The sequence below is a fragment of the Coturnix japonica genome, chromosome 8 (assembly GCF_054131305.1).
Source record: "Coturnix japonica strain WE chromosome 8, WE-NBRP24, whole genome shotgun sequence".
Classification (NCBI taxonomy): Eukaryota; Metazoa; Chordata; class Aves; order Galliformes; family Phasianidae; genus Coturnix; species Coturnix japonica.
Genome location: NC_140670.1, coordinates 29,901,705 through 29,927,518, shown reverse-complemented (window position 1 = coordinate 29,927,518; position 25,814 = coordinate 29,901,705). Strand labels below are relative to the sequence as shown.

General features: G+C 40.7%; 1 long non-coding RNA gene across 1 annotated transcript; it reads right to left on the bottom strand.

Moving 5' to 3' along the window:
* Positions 1–319: 319 nt before the first annotated feature.
* LOC146760018 (uncharacterized) lies at positions 320–24,713 on the bottom strand. The gene is made up of 8 exons (XR_014948977.1): positions 24,574–24,713; positions 18,598–18,700; positions 15,373–15,481; positions 14,204–14,304; positions 12,442–12,573; positions 12,072–12,192; positions 4,803–4,919; positions 320–1,318 (listed from the first exon to the last, which is right to left on the bottom strand). It is a non-coding gene; the product is annotated as an uncharacterized LOC146760018 (long non-coding RNA).
* Between the last annotated feature and the right edge of the window lie 1,101 nt (positions 24,714–25,814).

Sequence of the window (25,814 nt, the reverse complement as noted above, 5' to 3'; positions counted from 1 at the left end):
CTGCACGGAGACACGTGTTTTGATAAATTACTACAAACAAAAGTGAATGGAATTAATTGCAGGTTTCATACTGTTTTAAGCATTGTCGGATAAAACATCCTTTTATACAGCTACGATTGAATTAACTTCCTAAGGTTACTGCAGATGCCTCTTGGCCAAAGGATTCTTGAAGGGCAGAGTTATATTTATGGAGTGAAAACCCAATTTGAGGAGGAACTTCCACAGACACAAACAAATGCCTCAAACGGGTTTGGCAGTACGTGATAACTCTATTTGTAGTTAAAGGTTAAAGTATACTTAAACCAGTTTGGCAGTTAAAAACAATTTTAATTGAAAATATACATTTGTAATTGCAAATGGAAAGATTTCCTGTAATAGCAGTAACAGACCCATTTTCTAATAAGATGAACAATACAGTTGATGACTGAAGCATCTGTATATAGTTACATACAGCATTTCTGTACTGCAGGCTGCCAATTTATTTCAGCAGTGAAAAGCTTGATTTATTGTTTGTAGCATTACCATCTGTTGTAGTTATTACAGAAATTATATATAAACCAGTTAGTAAACACTTTGCCCCATTGTCTGTTGTTTTGATAATCACCCATAATAACATCTAGCATCAATATGGTCTTTAAACCCGATTTGGGAGTTAATGGAATAAGAGGAGGCAGTCAGTATATGCACCAGGGTAATGTCATTAGGAATGTTTGTGAAGAACAAATTAAATCAGTTGTAAATTGTGCTCTCAAGTCAGCCAGAAAACCAGTCTTGTTCAGGAGAAGGGATTTATATTTTAACCTCGTGCAGAAAATGTACTTAAGCAGATTAAAATAAAATAGGGACTTCGTCGATGGATGTAAATGGTAATTGCTGGAGCTCTAATGGCTTCCTGTTGGCTATGTCATGCAGTGGGCACAGCTATTTTAAAGTTAACCAGTGCTTGAGGTCATACTTTTACAGATTCAGTCATTAAACAGGACTAGGCATGTCACTAAATGGCTGATTATTCAAATGATGAGCCTGCTCAGAAGTTACCCGTGTCACACGCCGGACAGAGGACTACAAAAAATAATATAAAAATAAAAAATAAAAATTAAGGCAGAGTTGAAATAAAATAAAGATGAAATGAATTCAAGTATAAGTCAATGGAAGCATCTGTTTGGGGTCTCATTTGTTTTGGATGGCAGATTCTGCTTTATATCAGTGCGTAGCGGTCGGCTGAATTATTCACGCTGGGCTTTTCCTTGTGTACAAATCGTTCTCTGTAGCAGAAGTGCCGTCTCTCAATAAATTATCATACACTGAAGTATTATCTCTGCAAGAAAAGGTACAGTTTGTGGGTATATGAGAAATAGATGTATTATATACCGGTGCCATTTATTACATGCCTGTGACCATTTCACTTGCCCACCTACATGCCAGGAGTGCAATGTTATTTCAGTGCTGCTTTAGTGATATACTGAAAAGTCAAATACAGAGCTTCTAAAGACTCTGGCTGCACCAACCTATTCTTCCATAACAAAATACCACTTCTCACAGCTTCTCTTTGTTTGAAGATGATCAATTGCTGCTCCTGAAGGCCTTGTTTATGAGTGAAATATTAAAGGAATATTCCAAGTTCCATTTGAATTAGTAAAAATGACATGTATCAAGCTGAAAATAATGGCTTTCATACACTGACAGGTAAGAAATAGCCAGGAAATATTTAAAACACAAACAATGTATTTGTGCAGCTGTTATTTGCCAATCTAATTCTTTGACAGGGCACATGAGCCAGAGAACATGGCCAAAGAAGTGGAGGAGAGGGAGCTGCTCATGGCCATGGCTCCAAGTCTGAGGGTCATGGGAGGAACTGTGGGGAATAACTGAAAATGGAGGGAAGGAAAAGCCTGTTGTGCAGGTGGGGATTAGGAGGCAAAAGGAGCCTGGAAAAATAAATAAATAAATAAACAAACAAACTAATAAATAAATAAATAAATAAATAATGAAGACAGAATACAGGAAAAAAAAAAAGAATGGAGAGCATTTGGAATAGTTACTGTATTAAACAATTTGAAGGAGAGAGTATTTTTCATAAACTAATACAATTATTTTAATTAAAAGTCCTTAAAATATTAATGGAAGGCATCTGAAGGCAGCGTTAATTATAGCTGTGCCACTCTCACAGCAGTAGTTAGGGCTCTGTCAGAATTCCCATTATGAATGCTGGTTTTTTGAGAGGTAATAACTCAGACCAAATTTCCTAATGGGTAAAATTTTATTTATGAAGTTCTCAGCACGGGCCCAATTTTTTGTTTCCCACATTTCTTAATTGATTTCTGGTCATAGAAAGATGGCAGTTTTGAATGCTTGGATGTCTGAGGGCTGAGGTTCCTAGAGCTTCAGGGCAGCCAGCTTTTCTTTGTGGTCCTGAGGAGATTGGATGTCAGTGCTTGTGTCAATGAGAAGGTAAGCAGAGGAAGGGGAACATTTTTGCTGTAGTCAGGGACTGTATTTGGGTGCCTTCAGGTCTGAACCAGGAGGTCCAGCAATGAGTAAGAGGGGTGAAACCACGAGGACTTGCTTTCCAGAGAGCTATATTGCTGTGAAGGGTTTGTTTGGTTCTCAACCATCCAGCAGCTTTTGCGTTGGCAAACAGGGGCACAATTCACTCCACTGAGAAATAAAGTGTGAGCACAGAGGGACTCTATAGAGGGCTCCATAAGCTCTACGACAGAAATCCCAGGGGCCAATTATACCTTTTATCATTTTCATTAAGATATTTATTGATTTCTTCTTAGGAATATGAAATGAAAGAACTTAACAAACAACGTCATGCATATGTGGGGCAGAAATTCTTGGTACGTAGCTGAAAATGTTACAGACAAACCACGACACACTTTTTGTTTTAAAATTCACATAACTTTCACCCACTTCAACAGATGAAGGTGCCTCGTTATTTTCCCATTAAAATTATAAAATACAAATCTGTGTCACTTTGACCACAAAATCTGCTGATCAGCGTCAGAGCCTTTCCCCTTGCATAAACTCGGCCATTAAACCACTTTTGGTCTGGTGAGGGATCTGGCTTCTATATGCCATATTAGTGTGAAAATTACCCTAAATACGAATGCAACATCATTGCTTGCAGGCTAATGGCTGATACTGTATGCACTGTGGAAAAAAAATCATTGCCTGCATGTTTACTATGCTGTTCGTGTTAGTTCTGCTGGCTGCTTTTCATAGCATATTACAGCCGCTGAGGAAGAGGGGCAAACCAGGGAAAATGCAAGTAGTTTCATTGGAGACATCATCCTCTACCCACACAATACCAACACCTTGCACTTTGGAAAGATATCTGCTAGCAGGTAGAAATGCATTCCTTTCTCACCACTCCATAGGATTATTTGGTAACCATTTAATGAAGTATTGCACTGTGCTAGTAGCAGAACGTTTTTTCACGTGCTGGGTAGTTGTTCAACTCAACGTACTTAAAGAGACAGGCTACCACGAGCACACAAAGACCCAGCCCTGAATAGGCTATCGGTGATTTTTTTAAACAATATCTATCCTAGCATTATGCAGTCATGGTAGTTATTACAAAGTAAAGCACGGACACTCCACAAGTTTGAAATGTGAACGTTGTAATAAGAAAAAATTACATTTGTTTCATTTTCTGTCCTTGTTACTTTCTTCCTCATGATAATAGATTCAGATTTTGTGCCATTATCTGGTCTTATTAAAGGAAAGTGGTATCAAATTTAATACTTCCTATATAAAGTAAGAGAGCACCTGCTCATAAAATGTATTTTCCATGCACTTCGCAAAATACAGGGAAATTAACAAAATGGCTCTACTATATTAGAACAAGGGCACAACTGTTACTATCTGTATAAGATTGATTTTGATGAAGATTATAGGAATGGTATTTGTCTGACAATGCAAAGCACTCAAAATTTATCCTTTTTGTGTTTTTTATTCCAAATTGTTCATTCTTTAGTGACACTGCAAGAACTATTTTTCTAAATTACAGCTTTTTTAATATAGGTTTTAGAAAGTACATCTATGACAGGATTTCTTTCTTTTTTTTTTTTTTTTTTTTTTTCATATATAATTTCCAGGATTGCATTATTACATCGACAAGATGTACAGGCCTAAACCCTTAATGTGTGTGAAGATATAGTCTTTATTGGATAAAACACGTGCTAACCTGGAAAATGGGCCATATATCATCAAATCAAAATCCATGTTATGCATGAGGCACCCCAGTTTGGAACAAGGCCATCAGCTAGAGCAAAATGGAACCAAGCAACAGGGACGTTTTAGCCAAGCCAAGATTCCATCTCCTTCTCTCATAAGCCGCTTGCAGCCCTGTGCTAACGAGATATTCAGTTGTGCAAAAGCCAGGCTTAGCGACCAGCCTCTCCTGATCACAATATGGTTGAATGTTTGCTCCTGATGGCAGTGAAGTAGCAGGGCAGCCCACCACTCACTTCCCTTGCCACCCAAACAGCATCTAGGACAAATCCACCTAGCTTCCTCTTGGGCATGAGTAGACAATTTGCACTTGGCCTGACCAAAATCCTTTCTGGCAGCTCAGATTGGATATTAGGAAAAACTTCTCCAAATGAGTGGTGAGACACTGGCTCTGCCCAGGGAGGTGGTGGAGTCCCCCATCCCTGGAGGTGTTCCAGCACCATGGAGATGTGGCACTGAGGGATGTGGGCAGTGGGGATGGTGGAGGTGGGCTGGGGTTGAGGATCTTAGAATGCTTTTCCAACCTGAATGATTCTATAACTGTGAGATTAGAAGCCACTTACACCACTTGAAGCCCTCAGAAAGTTTCTTCTCACTTGGAAGATTCATTGATTCCTCTGATCCTCATACCAATGGAACAACGAAAGAACCAGTTCTGGAGATCAGTACCTCGTGGAAGACTGCAGGGAAAGAAGGGAAAGAGAGAGAGCAAGTTGGGAAAGGAGAGGTAGTGAAGCATACACAAAATCCTCCTTTGGATAGGTGATCTAAGAACAAGTTTCTGACAGTACTTCTGCATCTGATTTACCAAGCTCAAAGACTTTATATCATGGCATGAAGCCTTCAGCCATCTGTTCCCACCCGGAAAAGAACTGGAAGAGTACACAGCATCACTGTAGTCCTCAACTGTTCTGCTATACCTGATCCAAGCAATGGCTGTCCAACTGGAAGAGAAGCTCTGTGTATTGACATCCGTAATGCCGTGCCCTGCCTGGCTTTGCTGTTCAGTAATGTCAGGCTCCACAATTCAGGGCAACAAAGTGCAATGCATATTGCATTTCATTGGTGATTGAAATAGAGAAAAATGGTTTCTTTTGAATTAGCTGGTCCTGGCAGGTTGCAAGCAGCCAGGCTTGAAGGAAAAGATAAAGTGAATACTCCTTGGACCACATCATTCTTTTAAATATAGCACACCATTAAGTCCAGCTTGGTTTTACATTCTTGCAACATGACTCTTGTTTCAGTTATTTACTTCTGTTCCCACATAAACGTGGGAATTCATAATCCATGGATGCCGCCTATCCATTGTACTGTACTGCAACAGCATGTGCTGAACTCTTGAACTGCAAAATATATTGATTATTGTTTCCTTTTGTAATTTTTATTTACTCAGAGGAAGATTGCTCTTTATTACTCTTCTCAGCATTTCCTTTATATATATATTGTTTCTACTGCAAGGCCCGGATTCTGGTTCACACTGCAGCACTTCCATGCAGGCAGAACAATAATGCTGTCTGAGCTGAAGTAACTCAACCTCTAACTGCAAATGCTTGTGAGGAAGAGTAAACATATGCAGGATGTCTGTTAGTCATGTTTGCAAATGACTGTAAGCATCATCCAACAGGAAGCAGCAGGGATGGAAAAGAACTGGACACATTCAGGGTAAGGTATTTGTCTTATTTGCAACAGTAGCTTTGTCAGCTGTTCTATAAAGGAGCTTCAGAATTGTCTTAAATAAATTGAACGTTTCCAGGATATTGCTGTAAAGAAAATGGAGAAATCTGTAAGCCACTATTTAATCTGATTTACTAAAGCCCCATGCACTGAACTGGAGCTACAGACAAAACGGTGAGGCTTAAACAGTCATTGCTGTGGCAAAACTTGCTTTTTACTCCATTAGCCAGGATAAGCAGGATGTGCTGGCACTTACAGCTTTGGAGTGGAGCTGCACCATCCATGCTGTCTTTGTTAAAATGTCAATTAGTGACACCAGGCAATATGAATTTCAGAGAGGAAAAAAAAGCCTTAACAGTGATTTCATGCTAAAGGATAATTTAATTATTACAAACGTGGGGAAATATTTAAGGAAGTGTAACTGGATACACCTTTCGCTGTATGGCCAATCTGACAGTGACACTGATTTCAGTATCTCCAAACTGTAGATGACAAGCAGTATCTACAGCATCACCAAAAGCTGTCCTGGGACCTGGTGATGTAGCCGATCACCAAGAACATAAAGCCAGACCAAGCAAAACCCACAGATAGATTGTGCAGTTCATCTGGATTTGCTCCATTAATAAATATCTTGGGATTTGTTTGCTTTAGCTCAAAAGCAGTCATGAAAAAAAAAGACTGAATTCACTGTTGGTATTAAATAAGTGTGACTCCTTTGGAAATGACCATAACACATCATTTTTACCAAGAATTTAGGTTCTTTCCTTATGTCACTAAACTCTTATTTACAGAGAGCAATGCAGATTATAGATACCATACCACTGAGTCAAGAAATTTATCTCCTACAGAATTATGCACCTTCAGACATGAATAATTTCTTAAACAAAGCAGCAGAGCATCGGACAACACAAGTGTGTCAAGAACATGAACATGATACAGTTGGATCAGAGAGAAACAGGGAAAACAAGAACTAGATTCAAAGATAGATCACCTGCTCTAAAAACAAAATGTTCAACTCTTTGCACCCTTACTTGGTTCCAGATTAATTTAATTTTTTGTCATCAACCAGGTCCATGTGAATAACCGGGATACCGACTTGGATCACAGAAGGAGTTGAATCAACTGGACATCGAGCCAAATTGACTTGTAACCAGGCCATGAATTTAAACAAAGAAAAAAGTATGGTCCTTGAAATGCAAACACATGCTGTATTTTATAGGATCATTCACAGTTACTACCTTTAATTAATGCTCCAGTTCCGTTTCTGACCAATAAGATTACAAATCTGGCAGGCTTCGCAGTCGTGGCCATATGAAGCAACCTAGCTGCTGGCCAGGTTTGTGTCTGGGATAAACAACTGTGCCTGTCCGCCTGCCAAGAGCCATTTACTCACACTCATTCACATCTACACAACCAGCCACAAATGTTGTCTCAACACTCAGGGCAAACCAGATTTAGAAATTGTCTGTCTGGAGAACTAATCCCGAGCAGCCCTTGCAGAACAGCCAATTCTCCAGGGTTCCCCTCCACACCACGCCAGCCTTTCCTTCCAGTTCCTCCTGGGAGCACATGATGCTACACTGCAAGAAATGGCTCTGAGCAAAGTGTTGAAGTACAGAACCTGGGAGTTACTGAGGAATCATTACCACACATTAAATTCAAACCCCACCCTTTGCACACGCCAGCTCTTGTTATTAAAAAATACAGCTCTAAGCTGAGGAAAAAAAAGATGCATTATTCCCCAACAAGGAGCTCAATCTGCTTCGCATGGACTTCTGACAGTTTTTAAGAGTGATATTTTCTGAGCCATTGGTTCATTTTCTTTTCCTTTTTCAAGGCAAATAAGTAGTCAAAGAGCAAACAGAAATGGTCTCCACTGCTTACCCCTTGATTTGATCCAAAGCCATGTAGTCATGTCAGCATACAGCTTCCTCCAGTTGCTGAGCCCAGACAGCAGTTCAGGCAGACTTAGCTGAAATACATCTGGTGCCTAAGGTTGGGCTTTTGGTTCCCGTACATATTTTCTATATACAGTCCTCCTTTTATGTCCAAACAGACCCACACCAAATGGTTGCAGAATAGCACATGGTCTACAGACGTGAGATTAAATGGTTGCTCTATCACTGAATATCTTTTCTTTTGACTTCATTTCAGACTTGCATCCATTGGCTTTTCCAGTGCCTCTGTGGGAACAGATTATGGGGTTTCCCAGGTTACAGAGATTTGATGCTACAAGAAGATTTGCCATCCTTTGAATTCCTGCAGCATAAGAAACCCTTTCCAATGGACTGTGAGAATCTTCTGAGAGCAACGAACAAATCTACAGTCCTGTCAGTTATTATTCCCAGCACCGGGCCTATTGGAACTGCAACGTCCCTTGATGACATAGAGGTGCAGCAGAATTCATCTGTGATCTGCTCTTAATTTCCAACCTTCAGAATCTCACAGGAGCCAAAGAGAATCTGACACCTTCATCACAGCAAAAGGGAGGATAAAGACCAGGAAAACCCATAATGTTTCCACTGCCAGATTTATCAAAAGAAAATAGCACATGACCTTTATGATTCTGTCATTACGAACCACTTTTCAGGACAGCTTCAAGAGAATATCTGAACAGTTCTTTGCTTTTCTACCTGAGAGTGAAACAGTACCATATTTCTAGTCTTCAAAGTAGGCAAGTAAAGTAAATTCACTTTACCCAAAGGCTATCGAGCAGGACATAACCACACTGCCTGCAGCTAAATGAGTCCTCCAAGTAAAATGATTGCTCCTAGTGCTGATGGATCACTCCACCAGATTTACCATTTGGCATCCAGTATTTGGATGGAAGGTTTTTGCTGTGGTCTTATGAAGCAGGGTTTTTTTCCCCATCAAAAGCAACCTCGGAATAATTGGGGGGGAAAAAATGCTATAAAAGAGCAAATAAAGAAAATGGCTGATGGAAAAGTGAAACAACTTCCTGGCATAAATCTCAGCATGCAGCACAGCAGCTGGCTGTTGTGATGATGGAAACACTTTGGGGAGGATTTGAAACAACTGAAAGATTTAAAATAATTGGAATAATTGGAATGACTGAAATAGTTATGCATGAATTCCTAATGGCATGAGAGGTGGTAACCTTTCCTGCCACTCCTCCATGCAAATTCATTTTCCAAGTGCCAAACCTACAAAGTGAGGCTGTTACCTGAGATCAGGATGAGAAGGAATCCCTGACTCAGTCTGATTCCAGGCTACAGGATATGAACAGCATTTACATCCTGCCCTCTGCCAGCAGCTTCTGGATGAACTGAATACATACTGGGAACAACATCTGATCCTGACTTCGATCCATTGGTAAATTCTTGCAGTAGGCAGCCAATACATTTATGTGTGCATGACTTCAAGAAAATTATATGTCATTAAAAAAATGCTTCTCAAAAAGTAGTCCCCCAAATCATCTCAATAAATGGGAAAAAGACACAGAACTGAGACAACTAAGGAAGGCCAGGAGGAAGGGGCAAGTTGTGCGTTCCTTCCCCTGCTCATACAGGTATAAACCACCCTGCTGCTGAATTCCTTCTGATTTTCACAGCTCCGGGGCTGATATGTATGAAAATATATTGCCTGTAGAGTTCACAATGTGGGTCATTTCCAGGTTGAATGCAATCTGATTTCATACATATTGCTGCTGACTGTAATGTCCCATGAATATGGCTGTACATTTAACAAGGGCAGGTGAGCAGATCAGATGGACTGTTCCATTTAAACTGTCGCACACAGCATTCACATACAGATATATGCAGAAATATATCCACTGTAGTCAACATCTCTTCAGCGAGGTATACCTATTTATTTTCTCTAATATATTCACTTGAGGAAGAGGCCAGTCTATGAAAAACAGCTGCAGTCACAAGTTCAAAAAGAGCATTAGACACTGGAACTGGCTGCTCAGAGAGGTTGTGAATGGCCTCACCCTGGAGATGTTCAAGATCAGGCTGGAAGGGAGTTCGAGTAACCTGCTCTAGAGGGAGGCGTCCCTGCCTATAGCAGGGAGTTGGAACTAGATGATCTTAAAGCTTCGTTCCAACTCAAACCATTCTATGATGCTGTGATTCCTAATGAAACTGAATGTTTCAGAGCTTTTTTTACCCAAAGCTTTCTGCACTTTGTGTCAAGAATCTTGTCTGCTTGGTTTGTCTGTGCATAGGTGAGGTACACCTGAAAGAGAGAGAACCTTTTAGAAGAGTCAGTTGATACTGCTTACTTCAACCAGTTACAGGAAAGTCAAGCTGTCATAAGGGCCTGGGTTCAGAGGGCTGTTACTGCCTCCCTGCTCCGGGAAGGATCAGTGGTCCATCAGCAACATTGCCTCTCCCACGCCTTCTCGCAACTTTTCCATTCATTCAATCTTTTTCTCTTTTCAGAAATACATGGGAGAGGAGCATACAGATCAATGCAGTAAGGTGCTTTCTAGCCCCACCGTTTGCGTACCTTTCCTGTACAACCCCCGTAGCTGCTGAGCCTTCCTTGCAGCCCCCATCCCTGAGCACCCAACACACTCCCAATGCAGCATCCCGCGATGCTCACAGACCGATAGTTTTGTTATTTTAATTTGCTCAGTGACAGTTTTCAGAGACCATACACCAGAAAATATCTCTTTCTGCAATAGTTGGAAGAGTCAAAAGTGAAAACCTTTTCAATTTTCACAACCTTGCCTCTGTGGCAGGCTAAGTCATTTCAGAGCCTTCCTGGGCAATTTGTCTGGGATCAGGCTATTTCCCGAAGCATTCAGAAAAATCAACTTCTTTTTTCTTTTTTTTTTTTTCAGCAACTTCACAAACAACATGAAAAAAGCCACCTGAAAAACAGGCACATCACTAATGCTAAAGAACCTGCAGGAGAGAGAACACAATGTGGAAAATGGCAAAAATGTACATATGTGCAATCTTCTCAGCGACGGTTATTCCCTCATCTTTACTTCTTTTTCTTACTTATTTATTGTTTTATTTTTGATCTCAGCCTTTAAAGCGCTCATACCTTTGATTCTGCAACACCAAGTATTTGTTTGGGTTTCATTTTAATATCAGAGCAGCATGCAGTTAATTAAAATACTTGGTGGGTATGGAGATGATGGGTTGATGTTTGGACTTGATGATGTTAGAGGTCTTGTCCAACACTAATGACTCTGTGATTCAGTGAATATGGTTGCCAAGAAGAAAAAAATACAAAGATTTGGGTAAATGATTAAAGACCTAAACCTAGAATGCCTGCTCTGATTTGTGGCAACGCCAGGAGGATCACCATCCCCAGCGTGTTGGCCATCCTTTCCCAAAGGAACAAATGGATACAGCATCATCAATTTCCAAGCTGACCAACCTCATCCTGAAGCCAAAAGGAAGCAACGTGCAAAGCTTCCCATGTTTCACCAGCAAACCCTTCCCTCAGTTTCACTCGCAAGGAACTTTAAGAAGAAACTTAACTTTTCCAAACAAAAATAATTTCATCATTTTGTGTGGCATTAACACCCCGCTATTTCTATATGTTATCTATATTTTTCTTGTTGACATTCAACCAATTCAGAGCTAAAAATCCATCCTGCACTTTTTCTGGGGTCGTAAATCATAAAAAGGTTATATTTTATGAAAGTTGAAGCTGAGAAGTAAACAGCATATTTGTATCAAAAGAGTTTCATCTATTAAGCAGCAATGACAGGGCCCTCTGGGCCAAAATCTAGTTTTCTTACTTAAAAAGCTTAGTTCTTTTGTAGACTCCTGCAGGGACCTATAACAGTTGGAATTGGGTTTTTTATGCCTTTGAGGCCTCCAAATGAATGTTACAGTTTTCCATTATTTTCTTTTTTCTTTCGAGAGAACGAGGCTACCTGCTTATTGCCTAAAACCTACACCCTGCGATTGTTCTGTTGTAAAATCTGTCTTCCAGCAGTAGCCTCACATGCCATCAGGCAGCCTCAGCATTTCCTCCCCATTGTACCCAATGCAGAGACATTGTACGCGAGAAAAGAACTGCAGCACGCAATTGCAGACAATTCAACGCCTCTCACTAAAGTTTGTGCATGGGCAACGTTTATGAAATTACCTTTGAAGAGCAAAATCTTGCAAAGATGTACGTGTGGTCGCTTTACATCCTGTGAATATGCAAGGTTTTATTGAGGTACTTACGTGGCAGTGATTGCAGAGGGAGCCTGGGCCCGCAGGCTGGCAATTCAGACAGGTGCTTTCCTTTCCCCTTCTCTGCTTCAGCCTCTCTCTGTGACCTTAAACTTCCAGGCAGATGCTTGTTCTATTAAAACATAGAGTCGTTAAGGTTGGAAAAAACCTCTGAGATCATCAAACTCAACTCCAGCCCACTCCCACCATGCCCACTGTCCATGTCCCTCAGTGCCACATCTCAATGGCTCTGGAACACCTCCAGAGATGTGGACTCCACCACCTCCTTTGACCAAGAGTCCTCTGTGCCCTGGAGTATCCTAGGTTTTGTGCTTAGGTTTTGTGCCTCTGCCTCCCCTGTCTGAAAACCCTCCCTGTGTACCTGGAGCTGATGACAAACGCATTAGGTCAGCGTGGCACTTGGATACCGTAGTGGCAGGAGAGTCACTGACACATCACCACTGTTTCGCGAGAGGTTGCTCAGAGACACCATGTGAACTTCGGCTCGTTTGCTCTGTAGGATCAAAGTTGCATTAACTTTAGCTATTCTCACTCAGCAAAAAGCCTCCACTCCAACAGGGGCAGATTCCTCCCAGGTATAGCCCAACTCAGTCTGGCTGCTCCGGGTCTGAATTTGTCTCGACACCCACAGCCATCATCTCCCATTCAGCTCAGCCAAGATTCCCTGGGGCTTTTTGCCACAAACCCTTCACGTGAAATGAAGATGTCCTTCTGCATCTTTCTTCTCATTAAAATGTTGCTATTAGTCCACCTCCAGCTATTAGAAAAAGATAGACATGACCCTCTTTGAATGGTATAATTTACAGCCATGAGTATCTATATATTCTACTCTGATTACATCACAAGCACGAGCCCAGAGTCAGCAAATTCACCACCTCTAAACTAGTGGAATAATCACTAACAATTAACGAAATGATATATCTAAGTCACAGTAATCTTTTTAGCCACTTTGAACATATATTTGTTCTTTTGATGTCCTGTGTGAATAGGAGTGCTTTATCTGACTGATGATGGGCTAAACAATGGTTCAGAGTTGTAATATAGAACTCAATTTGCTGGAACTATCATCTGAAAGGCCTGGACAATTTATTGAACACTGCAGATGAAAGAAAGGGGAAAAAAAATTTAAAAACTGACCACTTCTAAAATGAAGAAAATAGAGCAGTAAAGGGTATTGTAATATACTTTAATCTTCCTTAATGTAGAAAAATATGAAATGCCATTAAAGCCTCCTTTGAAATGGATGTGTCCGCATGGCTTGAGCACCAAAATCTAGTTAATGAATCTATTGTTAAAGCAAATAAACAGGAAAGCAGCAGAGAAGGAGTGATCTGTGCTTTATACTGACTAATTCAGAAGATGAAAGCAGAGAAAAATTAAAGTTAAATTCATATAAATATTACAGCCAAGGAGAATAGTTGCAGGTGTCAAAAAAAAAAAAAAAGAGCAAAAGAGAGAGGGGGAGAGAGAAAAGGTAAAGCACCGACATTCATTCAATTCCAAGTCACAGCCAGAGACATTTTTTTGTGTCAGACCAAAGTCAGGCAAGATGAAAGCTTTTCAAGGGGCACAATAATTAACATTTTAAAAGGTTTTAGCAATAAAATAATGATCCCACAATAACAGCAATTTAATCATTTTACTTGAGAAATTAAATTGATTGCTGGCGTTCATTTGTAAGAAGTGGCATTTACTGCGTTTGTCGGAAGTTATCAAATCACGTTTCCCCATTAATCATGGTGGGATTTTTTTCTTTTTCCTCTATCAACATCCAGATGCTGCACACGCCCGTTTGCCCAAACAGCACTACCTGATGCTCTCCATGCACACAGCCCTGTTAGCAGCACAAAGAACTGCTGCTGAGAAGTGGCTGGCAGCAGAGATATCCCAGCAGGATACCCATCCCACAGTGCTGGGGGGCACATCGCCCTGGTTCTGTGCAGAGGGAGCTGCAGGGGCTGCTTGGAAGCCAACTGGCGGAACGTGCTGCTGCACATAAGGAGCATCCCACAGGAGACGGGAGGCCCAGCCCTGCTGAGCTCAGTGGAAAGATCTGCAGCAACTCCAGAGGGATTCTTATGCAACAAAAGTACGTCGGTATACATATAAACTTATATACATACCCCTAAATCTTTTGAGCTGCTAATGGAAAGTATGTGAGATGGGCCTGGCTCTGTTCATTGCAGGTCCGGTGAGAGGATGACGGGGTCCTTACTCAGTGCATCTTTGGCAGAAATTAAATCACAGCATAGATAAAGTGAGCAAATCGTATATCATCTCAACCAGACTATCCATATAATTGTCACAATCTAATTTAAATGACAGATCCGCCGCAGCATACTTTTTTGTGTATGTCTAATGAATTTGTATTTCCAGCCCATATATTTTAACTTTCTGATTGCATTAGTCCTTTGGTGGAGCATCCACACGCCAAATCACCATCTCTAAGACAACAACAATGCACAGCTCTGCTTTCTGCATCTGTTGGGATCACAATGTAAGACGAGATGGGGTTCTTGTAGCTGACAGTGGCATGTGCTCTTTTTCTTCTTCCATTTTTTCTTTCCCCTCCAATGTGCATTGTTCAAAATTGGGCTATTTCAATTTTCCTTTTAAAACTATAAGCTTTAACTCTCCAAGGTGGGAGTTGTGTAGGAAGAAGCTGCCAGGTAACTAATGTATGTGTTAAAGTTGCTGCTTGAGTGTGGACAGTAATAGGATTTCCAGAAATGAACTGCTATTTTGTGAGGCACTAACACAGAAATGTACAGTGGGAAATGAGAGCTTGAACTTTGCTTCTCATAGAAAATTGAACCGTCTGTTTCAGAGGGAAAGGGAAAAAAAAAAGATTTGAAAACAAGCCATTTTCCATTGCTTTCCTTTAATTTATACTTAATAACACAACAATTGCTTTGTTTTGGCAAGTGGAAGGCCAGAATTATACAGGACAAATTCATCTACGTACGTGTGCCTCTATCTGTATCTGTCTTTCTATCTCTTTTTGCCTGTGATAGCTCAGGATAACACAGGGATGCTTTATGAACAATATTTCCTTTGATAGGGTTACACTGAGGACGCCTGTTCTTCCTTCTGGCCACCGCACAATTTCTTTCTAGTCTTTAAGATGGCCAAAGAGATTTGTGCTAAAAAAAAAGAAAAAATGCTGTCCATTAAGGCAACAGCTTGATGAAGGCTAAAGGTTAGGTCCATGGAGTGGCTGCAAAGGTTTCAGAAAACACTAAGAGAGCTCATGGTCACGTCAGCTCCTGCCCCCCGCCAGCCCACCTCTCACCTTGCCCTTCCCCAGGCAGAAATAGGGGCAGGGTCGTCGTCCTGGCTGGAGGAGAGCTGACCCCCATCCTCCACGGTCCTCTGGAGATGGCTATGAGTCTTTTCATTGCCTTAAAAAAAAAAGAAAAAGAAAAAGAAAGAGAAAAAAAAAGAAAGAAAAAGAAAAAAAGAAAGAAAAGGAAAAAAATAAGAAAGAAAACATAGAAAAAGAGCTTCTCATGCTATTCCAAACGCAAATCGAAATTGAAAACGACAAAATATTTGCAGCAAAATCACAGAGGAAAATGTGTTCGGCATAGTAAACAGTATTGCTAAACTCATCCTCTCTCTGTCAGCCAGGTCAGGGCGTGCTGCAGTGCAGCCTGGCTCCAACACCCTGTGCCAGCTGTGCCACTTCTCAGCCCCTCTAGTGTCTGTCACAGTGCTGGGACTGGGTCCCTCATTTCTACCCCCTGCTTTTCCTTGCCAAGTGCTAATCTTTGATAAGTGGCATTTCTCACGGCAGCCTCCCTGTTACCCATTTAGCACCTATTCCCCACTTGCCCGATAAGCTGTTTGCAGCACCGCATTCCCCTAATCTTTTTCCCTGTTAGCTTTCTCATTCCCCTCTTCACCCCATTCCAGTTGCAACATTCAATTAAGGCTGGTTAGAACCACAAGTGAGCAGCCCGTGGCACGCGGGCAGGCTGCAAGCAGCAGGGCTGCCAAACATCCCCATTTGTTCACTGCCTTTGGGTTACATCCCTTATTCTTGCAATTCTCTTCACCCCTTTATAATTTTACCATAACTCATCCAGCTGCCCTTGGACCACGCCAACAACCCTTTCCTGCTTTTGAAGCTGTATCTATTTGCACACCACGTTTTGATTTCACCTCCTGCTCTGCTTCACATGGGGCTGTGAATGCAGGGGATAAGGCAGCAGGACTTGGAGCTGCTGGAAAGCCTACAAGCAGAGGGAGGGGACCCACAGCCCCTGCCAGAGGGAAGTTAGATCACTTCGGGCTCTCAGAAGCACCATCTTTTAAATGAAATTGCAAGATGGTGAATAAAGTGCAGCCTGAAACAAAAGCCCCGGTGATCTTTGGCAGATTACTTTGGGAAAAGTATGGCCCATTTCAGAAAAATCAAAGCAAAGAAAAACATTGACTGCAATTCAGAGGCCTAATGTATTATTACGGCTTTTTATGGATTTTATATATAATTTCCTGTAAAGTTAAGAGGTTGAAGTGATCTCTTACATTCGGCTGCATTATCAGCATAGCACCAAACAATTTTCTACATCTTATTATGTTCACAGTTGACACACTATTAGAGAAATGTGCAGCTGTCTTACTCTGCTATTCATTTCCTCATTACTATTTTATAAATATATGATTAACAGTTATTGCAGCTGCCTAATTCACATTTATTGCAAATGCAACCCCACAAATGAATGTTCAAAGCAAAGAGATGTGGTTTTAGAGTAATTTAAATTTTACAGTTCCATTTACCCTGCTTTTTAATTTACTGTATAATGACCCTATTAGAATAAAACACATCTGGAAGTTCTTTGGGGAACATTTAATTTTCTGTGGCTTCAGTACTAACAGAACTTGTACCATAAAGGCCACAGATGCTTTGAACACTGTACAAATTTCCACATTTTCTGCCAAGATGCTGGATAATTGTACAGATGAGACAACTGCAACGAGGCAAAACATAAAGTTCTCCACACCTGAAAGCAAATGAGAGAACACTGCACTGAGGTTTGGCCATGGCCACATCTTACCCTCATCTCTGCAATAGGAAGGATTTAAGTTAGAACACAAAACTGTCCCTAAATCTTCATATCAAATACAAACAGCATTTTTCAAGTCCTTTGACTCCTCAGTCTACACGCTCTTTAAAGTAAAGGGAAAATGCCCTCCCACACGACTTTCCAAGCTCTGTTGCCAGCCTCTAAGCTTCTCATCATTGCTATTAAGTGACACAGTAAATCAATGAGAACAGAGAAGGCTTTGGAGGTCAGTGAGCGATTCCATAAGAACCCCCCATTTACAGTCTGTGCCGGGGATACAGATGCAGCGAGTCCCAGCCTGCCATATTAGTGGAATCATCCTGAGAATTTGAAATTGATTTGAATATTAAATACAGATCACTGCAGCAGAGCTCTTTTACAAGAAAGGATGTGAATCCATTCTCATTGATTAGTTAATTTATGTTCTACAACTAATCGAAACACAAATCTCATTAGCCACAGGTCAGTAGATGTGGGGAGGGGGGGAAGAGAAGAAAATCATTTGGATAGCCCAGTTAGCTGTAAAGATATAATTATAAGCCAAACTGTTTTAAAGCCAGTGCCTTGATCAGCATGTGCAATGGGCTGTCAGCAAGCCATTGTGTGACTTCTCCCCAACGGTGAGAGCCTTCAATCTATTTTTAAGTAAGATGGTTGCAGGCACTCAGCTATTACAGCCAGAGCAGCAGCACCGGCTCATTCCAAGGCAAAGAAAATTATGCACACAGTATGTATATATGTGTCACAAAGCATACACATAGCTGATGGAATCATAAGCAACATTAATTAATTGTGACCTCCCTCTCATTTGAAGTAACTAAAACACGCTCTCTGACCTCATCCCCTATGCCTAGGTCTGTTTCATCCACATCCAATACAATACCAGATTAACAACATCACATCAGATCAGTTGTCTGCTTCTCCTGGCTGTTCTGCAGCATATCTACACCTGTGAGCACCAGTCCCAACCTGATGCATTTGCAAAGAAAGAACTGATGCTGTTTCCAGCTTAAAGACATGTAAGTACAGAATCATCCATGCTCAAAACATTTTCACTTCATTGCTGAATCCTGTTTGATGAATTAGAATTTGACAACTCTATTCTAACACAAATTATTTGTTAATTAAATGAAACTTTAACATGTGGTATGTAGGTTTTTTTCCACTCATATTAGAAGTAATGGGAGTCATTTCATTAAAAGCTCATATGTTGCACTACAATTTCACCCTGAAGTCTTTTAGCAACAAAGTTTCAAAATGAAATTATTATTCCAGGCAGACCTTTTCCTATTTCCGCAGTACCTTACATTTCATAATTGCTTTACAGTATGTTAAATGCACAAAATAATGTTCAGCATGTAGTAATAATAATAATAATGAAACCTTCAGAGCTACAGAGCTCCGTGCACACACCAAACTAGGGCAGATAGGCAAACAGCAAGAGTTACCCCATGCTTCTGCAGCTTAGCAAGGATGGGTACAGCCTGGTAAGACTCTTCCGGGGGAGTGCAACTGGCCAATGATCATCACAGCATGGAAGCTCTTCTCCACCTGGAAGCAAATCAAGAAGCAAGTGTAAAATCAGAGTAAGAGTGGTGGCCCAGTGTGTTGTATTTGTCATCTCCACCAATGCTTGCAGGATGGAGAGGGGGGCATCCAGATCATGACCCCTCCACAGAAGAGACATACAGACCATCAGTAGAATCATAGGGGTTAGAGGGACATTTGGAGAACATTGAGTCCCACCCCCCTGCTAAACGTAGGTTCCTTACAGTAAGTTGAGCAGGATAGAGTCCAAGCAGGTCCTGAATATCCAAGTCAGATGCAAACATGGGTATGCCATGTGAACAGGTACCCATGGCTCTGCATTCTGTGACTAAGTCCCCAAGAGCAGCACTGAGGGTCATTCCTAATGCAGAAGCTTTCCACTTGGAGAGACAAGGATACAACTGCAGCAAGAGTTAAAGATGGAAAACATAATTAAGTCGAAACAATCACTTCTGTTGTGTTGGATTAGCATTGAGCTTTTTTGGTCTCCATGTGCTGTGTTTGCTGGGGCTTTTTTAAGGCAGTCTATGTTGCAAGGATCAAAGCTGCCTGTTTGCATTGCAGCACTTTTTTGCTCCCTCAGGTTGTTTCAGTGAGAAATATGGGAAATATTGCCTCGAGAGTCTCAGATTTCTCCAGTGAACACCCAGCTTTGATGCCTTCTCAATGCAGCAGTGCAGGGATAAAGCTGAGGTCGCGCCAGTCCCGATATCTCTCTTCTTTAGTATCAGTCAGAGCAAAAGACAGAAAACTAAGAGGTTCTCATATCTTATTCTCAAGAAATTCGGTGACTCATTGTATAACCTTTGGGAAGTCACTTGACCTCTTTGGCATCCATTAACCCACATGAAAACTCAGTAAATGGTAGGACCTTGCTGAAAAGCAGATACTTAAAACTGAATTTTCCTGGGTAAATAAATGAGAAAAACAACCAACAAAGAAAGGCACTGTTCAAAACTCATCTCGTGACCCCATTATTCATGGATCATTAGTGTAATAGGCCACATGGGATCCATAAAAGGCATTATTGCCTTTTATGTCATTGCGTATTTAGAGAGTGATAATCCATATATTATTGGAACAATATAGACTCTAGCAACTCCTTCCAGCCTATTTTACGAGATCCTGAGATTTCAAAAACAATAACCAATGAACAACCTATATATCTGCGTATGACTTATCATGAAGTAATAGCAACTACAGTGCATTTGCAAAGAAAACTCCTTTTAATCTCTGGACTGAAAGCATCTAGTTCACATTATGGTAAGTAGTTGGCAAATGATCATTTTATTAAGTTAAAGGCACTCATTAGTGCTGCTTTGAAAAGGCTATGAACCCTGCCCCTCCCCACAGAGAAGTATTAATGCGCTAGATGGCTGAAAATACTCATAATCAAATGAAGTGCAAACAGAAAAGCTGGATCTAACGGCACATATGCAATATTTTTGTTTTCTGTGGTTCTTTTTTGTTCTTTTTTTTTAACCTGTCTGCAACATATGGAGACTCCAGTCTCTCTGAAAAGGACATAGGAAGCTACTGTCTTAAAATTAGTTCTAATAATAGGTACAAAGGAACAAAACTAAATTCCAACTGAAACAGAAAAGACTTTGCACAGAGTAAGGCGCTGCCTCTGCTTTCTATCTTAGCATTATCTTATTTTTGCTTTCCGTATTCCACATCCTCAAAGTATTTCAGTAGATATTTTGTCCATAAATATAGCTTAGCATTTGTATCCAGTATAACAAGTACTACCCTAACATATGTAAAAAGATACCAAATCTGTTTTCCCTGCTCAGAAAAGTGGAGGGAAGAAGTCCATCCATAGTCCCCTTCTGAATGCTTTATTCCCTACAGCCATCAGCACCCAAGATACCTACACACTTCACACCCGCCAATCTTCCTAGACTCCAGCTAGCAGATCAAGCTTTCCCTGTTCTCTGACCCTATTTGCTACCATTCTGCAGATCTGCAAGCTGACCAGCTCATACAGTTGTTCCCAAATACATTTCAAAGAACGTAAACGTGTTAGCAAAGATTCGCTGCTTAAATGATACCAGCTCAACCAACTCACATTGACTGACTGTGGGTTGGGAAACCAGCGCCTGAAGAGCTCAAACAGCAGGTTGGAGAAGAAATCTACCTTCCAAAGGACTTTCAGATGGCAGAAGCCATAGCCTTTCCACCAGAGCTATGCAGAAAGTCCCTAAATGGGGCAGTTGTCCTCATTTTAAGGCTGTCATGTATTGTCAGAATAATGCAAAGCTCCTCCTAAAGCAAGCTCTTGATCCATATCTCCACAAGCACACAGTTGACACCACATGAAACCTAGCAATAAAGCCAAAGAATTATACAGAATCAGGTAAATTCAGCTCATGGTGAATTTTAATAGGTAGGCAACATCTCTGCTAGTAGATGTGGCAGATATGTGTATCATCTTGCAACCATTATATGAAGCACTCTGCAGGGGGAAAAAACAGGCTCCTATGTCCTCCCCATCTTCTTAGACAGTCAGGTTTAGAATTTACAAGGAAATAAGATTTTGTGAGCCTATCTTTATTACAGTGTGATTAGGCTACACTATTACCTGGAAGGGGGCAGAAACATGAATACAAAAAGATTTTCTGCACTGACCATAATGATCCTGCCTATTAAACACTGCCTCGCTCTGGCAAACATTGAAAAAAAAATAATAATATTTTATCAAAACACCCATTAAACTGTTACAGGTCTTTTCTGCCTTTTTTTCCCATCAGAGCTGATTACACAAGGTGCACATCTCTAAGCGTAAACACCAGCTTTCTTCTTTTATAACCAGTCATCTCCTTCCTTCTCTTGTCTGATTCACTCTCAGACGCCAAAATCCAGTAGATGTGGTATTGCAATTGCCTCAACGTGGATGGTTCCCAAAAATAAATAAATAAAACTCTTCAAATGAGAGCAAGGGATTCAGAGCTACAAGTCTCTATAGTGCGATGGCAAACTGCAGCCAGCCAGAAAGGAGGCAGGATTTTTTATAAAACAAACATTTTGTTCTGTAGATGCCTTGGGTTGACCTTCACTGTACTTGCCTTATACACATTTGCCAGGACATCATGAAGGTCCAGCAAGACTAAGAAACATCATGAAGTATCTTCAATGAAATTTAAGTGTGTTCTGCACTTTTGTTTTAAAATATTTCCTTTTTTTTTTTCTTTTTGGTCAGCAATTCGTGCAGATCTTTTTTATGATGTCAACTCAACACAAGTGCCATTTGGCAATGGGAAGCCCAGCGCATTACATAAAGTTAATACTGTGTGATCACAGTGGGTATGTTTCTTCATATTGTCTCTTGAAGGTGCAGCCAGCCATGCAATAACACTTTCTGTAGGGGGAAGGAAGAATATGGAGAAGGTCTCATGTCCAGTTATTTATGGGCAGTTCATAAAGTGGTGTTACTACAGAAGAGTCCACAGTCCGCAAGGCTCCACAAAGCCTGTTGGCTCATGGTCTTAGCCTAAAGACAAAGAAGCCAATGACATATTGAATCTGCACAATCCTACAGAGCTGTGTCATGGTTTTGCTCTGCCATCACCTCTTCCCAGATAACTGTTTTCAGAAGACAAGTTGTAGTCTGTCAGGTTGGCTGTTTTCACAGACACTATCGCGGTTTAAAGCCATGAATCTGCAGTGATGCTAAATATCCGTCCCCTTAAGTTCTAACTGACAAACTAGATATATGTCAAGTGGTATTACATCCCGCTCAGATTATTGTTCCTAATTTGGTCTGTAATGACTACAAAAGATCCTGAGATATCCTCAAGGCACAAGTAGCCATGTGAATATTATAGATATTCTGTCTGGTTTATTGGGAGAATTTACTCACATCTGCAGTCACATTGAGACATCAGCTAGGATATGCAGGCAGGCAGGTTAAATGTTAATTTCCTTTCTACTGTACCATTTTCTAACCTCCGCCCATGAATCAAAGTGAGTAAAAGGTTCTTCACTTAGAGACATAAAACAAATTGAACAAATTACGTTACTTAACTGAGGAAGAACCAGCTAGTTCATTGATTTTTTTTGTTTGGCTTCAGATGTCTCTTTTTAATTAATACGAATTTGCAAACATGATTTTTAATTTTAGACCATCATGTCCCATATATTCCAGCCGGGTTCTTCCAAGTAAGACAGGTCCAAAAGCACTCAGATACCTCAAACTAAAGAGAAAAGTCTGAAAGTTGGCAGCAGTAGTTTGACTTCATTAAAACTAACAGCCTCGTGGTTCATTCCTCCATAAGCCTAAATCAGGGGCAGCTCCACCAAAGGCAGATTTAGTTCTGGGAGCAATATGAAGTCAGGCCCCACCGTTCTTGAAGGACAGAACAGCCACCACGATGTCTCTAAATGAACGTAAAATTAGAAGCTGGGGTCTGAGTAAAACGCAGTTAATAGGATATGAAAAAACAGCCATGAACTTCTCAGCTCTTTTAGATGAGTCATGAATCATGGTCAGCAGCAGCAACAAGTCTCTTAAGTTGACAATCTGCTATTTAAGGAGTACAAAAGAAGGGGGAATTTAAGCTTAAGCCAAGCCAAGGTACATTTCTCTTTCCAGGGCAGCACTGACAACATGAAGAGGAAATGCTTAATACTAATGGGGACCTCTAAATTTTTTACTAATTTTGGTTAGTATCTAAAAATAGTCTGAGTTTATTCCTATACAGAAGGTACAAAATTTCCACTCTGTTCACTAAGCTTGTGTGTAGAAATAGCACATGAATACAGGTTTCAGAAAGACAAACGTACTCATGACTGCAGATTTGGGATTTTCAGCTGAAATTGTCATCCTAGAGAGTTAATTCTCCTGTCAGTAGCCCATTAACAAAATAGCTACAGGAAGGATGATTTCATTTTTGGTGCTGGTGAATCCATTTCCATTCTGCCCATCAGCTCTTTTCCTTCTGGAAACGTAACCTTCTGCTGAATTACTCATTCCGTCTCTTTGCTCAGCTGCTTCTCAAAGCTCAGCCTACTGCATATGCCCATGACATGCATACATGCAGTCTGTTCAGATGGATGCCTTACTGTCTTCCACTTTAAGTTCCCAGACTCTAGGTTGTGTGGCCACAGGCACACTGGCCTCCTCAGACAACGGAGACTACACTCACACTAGACTAGATTCAAACTACATCTGTATTTCAGAACTTTCTTCTGCAAATCTATGCATTGATAAGGGCTAAGAAAATTGACAGTGGTGCTCCTGAATTGCCTATAAGTCGCGTGTAGGGAAAAGTGCATGCACAAGTATTTGTGTGAAACCACTTACTCCATCATCATGAATCCAAACAATGATGTGTCAGTCTCGGAAGCACCAAGAAACATTACACTGTCTAAAAAACCACAGCTCAGTACGAGGACTCTTGCAAATGACAAAGGAGAGAGCAGCTGTTTGATGCCAACTGGGTGGAAAATGGGAGGCAAAAATAACTTTTGAAATGTTCATCTGATGAACAAAGGTTACAGCATAGTAGTGAGAGCAATATTCCAACCAGAGCCAAGATGTCTTCCTCTCCTTACATCCTCTTTCCGAGCTGAACATTGATACACGCAAATAGAGCTGTTCTTCTTTCTAATTCACTTTTTCCAGCAAAGCACATGTTACCCAGCTCAAGGTTTACACTGATATTTACCTTTAGCCACCACAAGAACAGCACAGAACTTTCTAAACTATTTTAGCCCACTTCCTTGAAAAAAGATAGAACAGGAAAATCGATCAAAGTGGCCTTCCTTTCAAAACCAAGAACTTTGAAAAACAACCTATAATTGAACCCCTCATCTAAACACACACACACACACCAAGAAAACATTTCACTTTGAACATAAAAACAGCAACTCACAACCAGTGCCAGGCTGGATTTCTTTTTTCTTTCACTTCCATCAAATTACGCTGGAGATGTTCCTTGTGGGCCCTCAGCACTACTGGAGCAAGGTTATCTCATGGCCAAAGAATGGTCACAATTCAATATTGAACGCTGCACCATCTGGAAGATAAAGTGAACAGCAGAGCCATCAACCTCACATAGAGTCACCCTGCAGTGGGGACACCCAGTGTCACTGTCCCCTGCCCTAGAACCTTGGTAGAGGAGATGACCACAGGTGAAGGTGAACGAGGCCCCACAGCTCTTGATTTTAAAGCTGAATTCTGTGGTTGGGTAAATCTTGTTCTGATATCTGTGTAATATTGTACCTTTCTTTTGCTTATGGTGTTAAATGTTAACCTGAGGCAAAAATGTAGGTTATGGCATAATTTATTAAGAAATCAATACCATATTCCCCAGTAATGGCACAAACACTACAGCTTATAATAGCTTTACTGTAGTACTGTATTTTTTTATCATTACTTTCCAATATGATAACGCTTGTTCTAAGGTCAACAGACATCACATGGTCAGGTAAGTATTTTGAAAAGAGTGAGTTGTCAGAGTGGGCGCAGCCTTACACTGCTGCATTGTTGGGCTGAACTCACTGCAAGGTGGGATGATGCACACTCCAAAGGTGCCCTTACCAGAAGCGTGCTGCAGGTCCCTATTTTCAGCCCTTAACAACATTATGTGATGTGGAATCTTGATGGCTTGTTGAAGGTTTTTATGCAAAACCTCTCCTCTCTGGACTAGGTGCTAGTCCTTTACTATACCAAAGCACCTCCAGATATGTGCCAAACACACAACATGCAGTCCTGTACCCCAGAACATGCACCGTAATGCATGAACTTTAAAATTCATTCCTTTCTTTTACTGATTGTCTCATTAGTTGCTAGGCTGTCCATCGTGCACAATGCAAAACTATAAACCAAGGAGCTGCAAAGGCACTTGGTGCATGCAGCTGGAGCAATGAAGAATGCGCTCAATGAGATTACGCTAACTTTATATAACTTATTAAAATAAATATCAAACTTTGTTTTGCCTCATTCAATTTTTGATGTTAATTAAGTAAGCACAAGCATAAGAAAGGAAATTGGATTTGCTACTTAAGGAACTTCCAATAAAGCCATGGACGTTAGTGAGATGAGTTTCTAATAAACATTAATAAGTGTCTATATAACGAGCAGTGCTTGTCTTTAAGAACATTGGATTTTTCT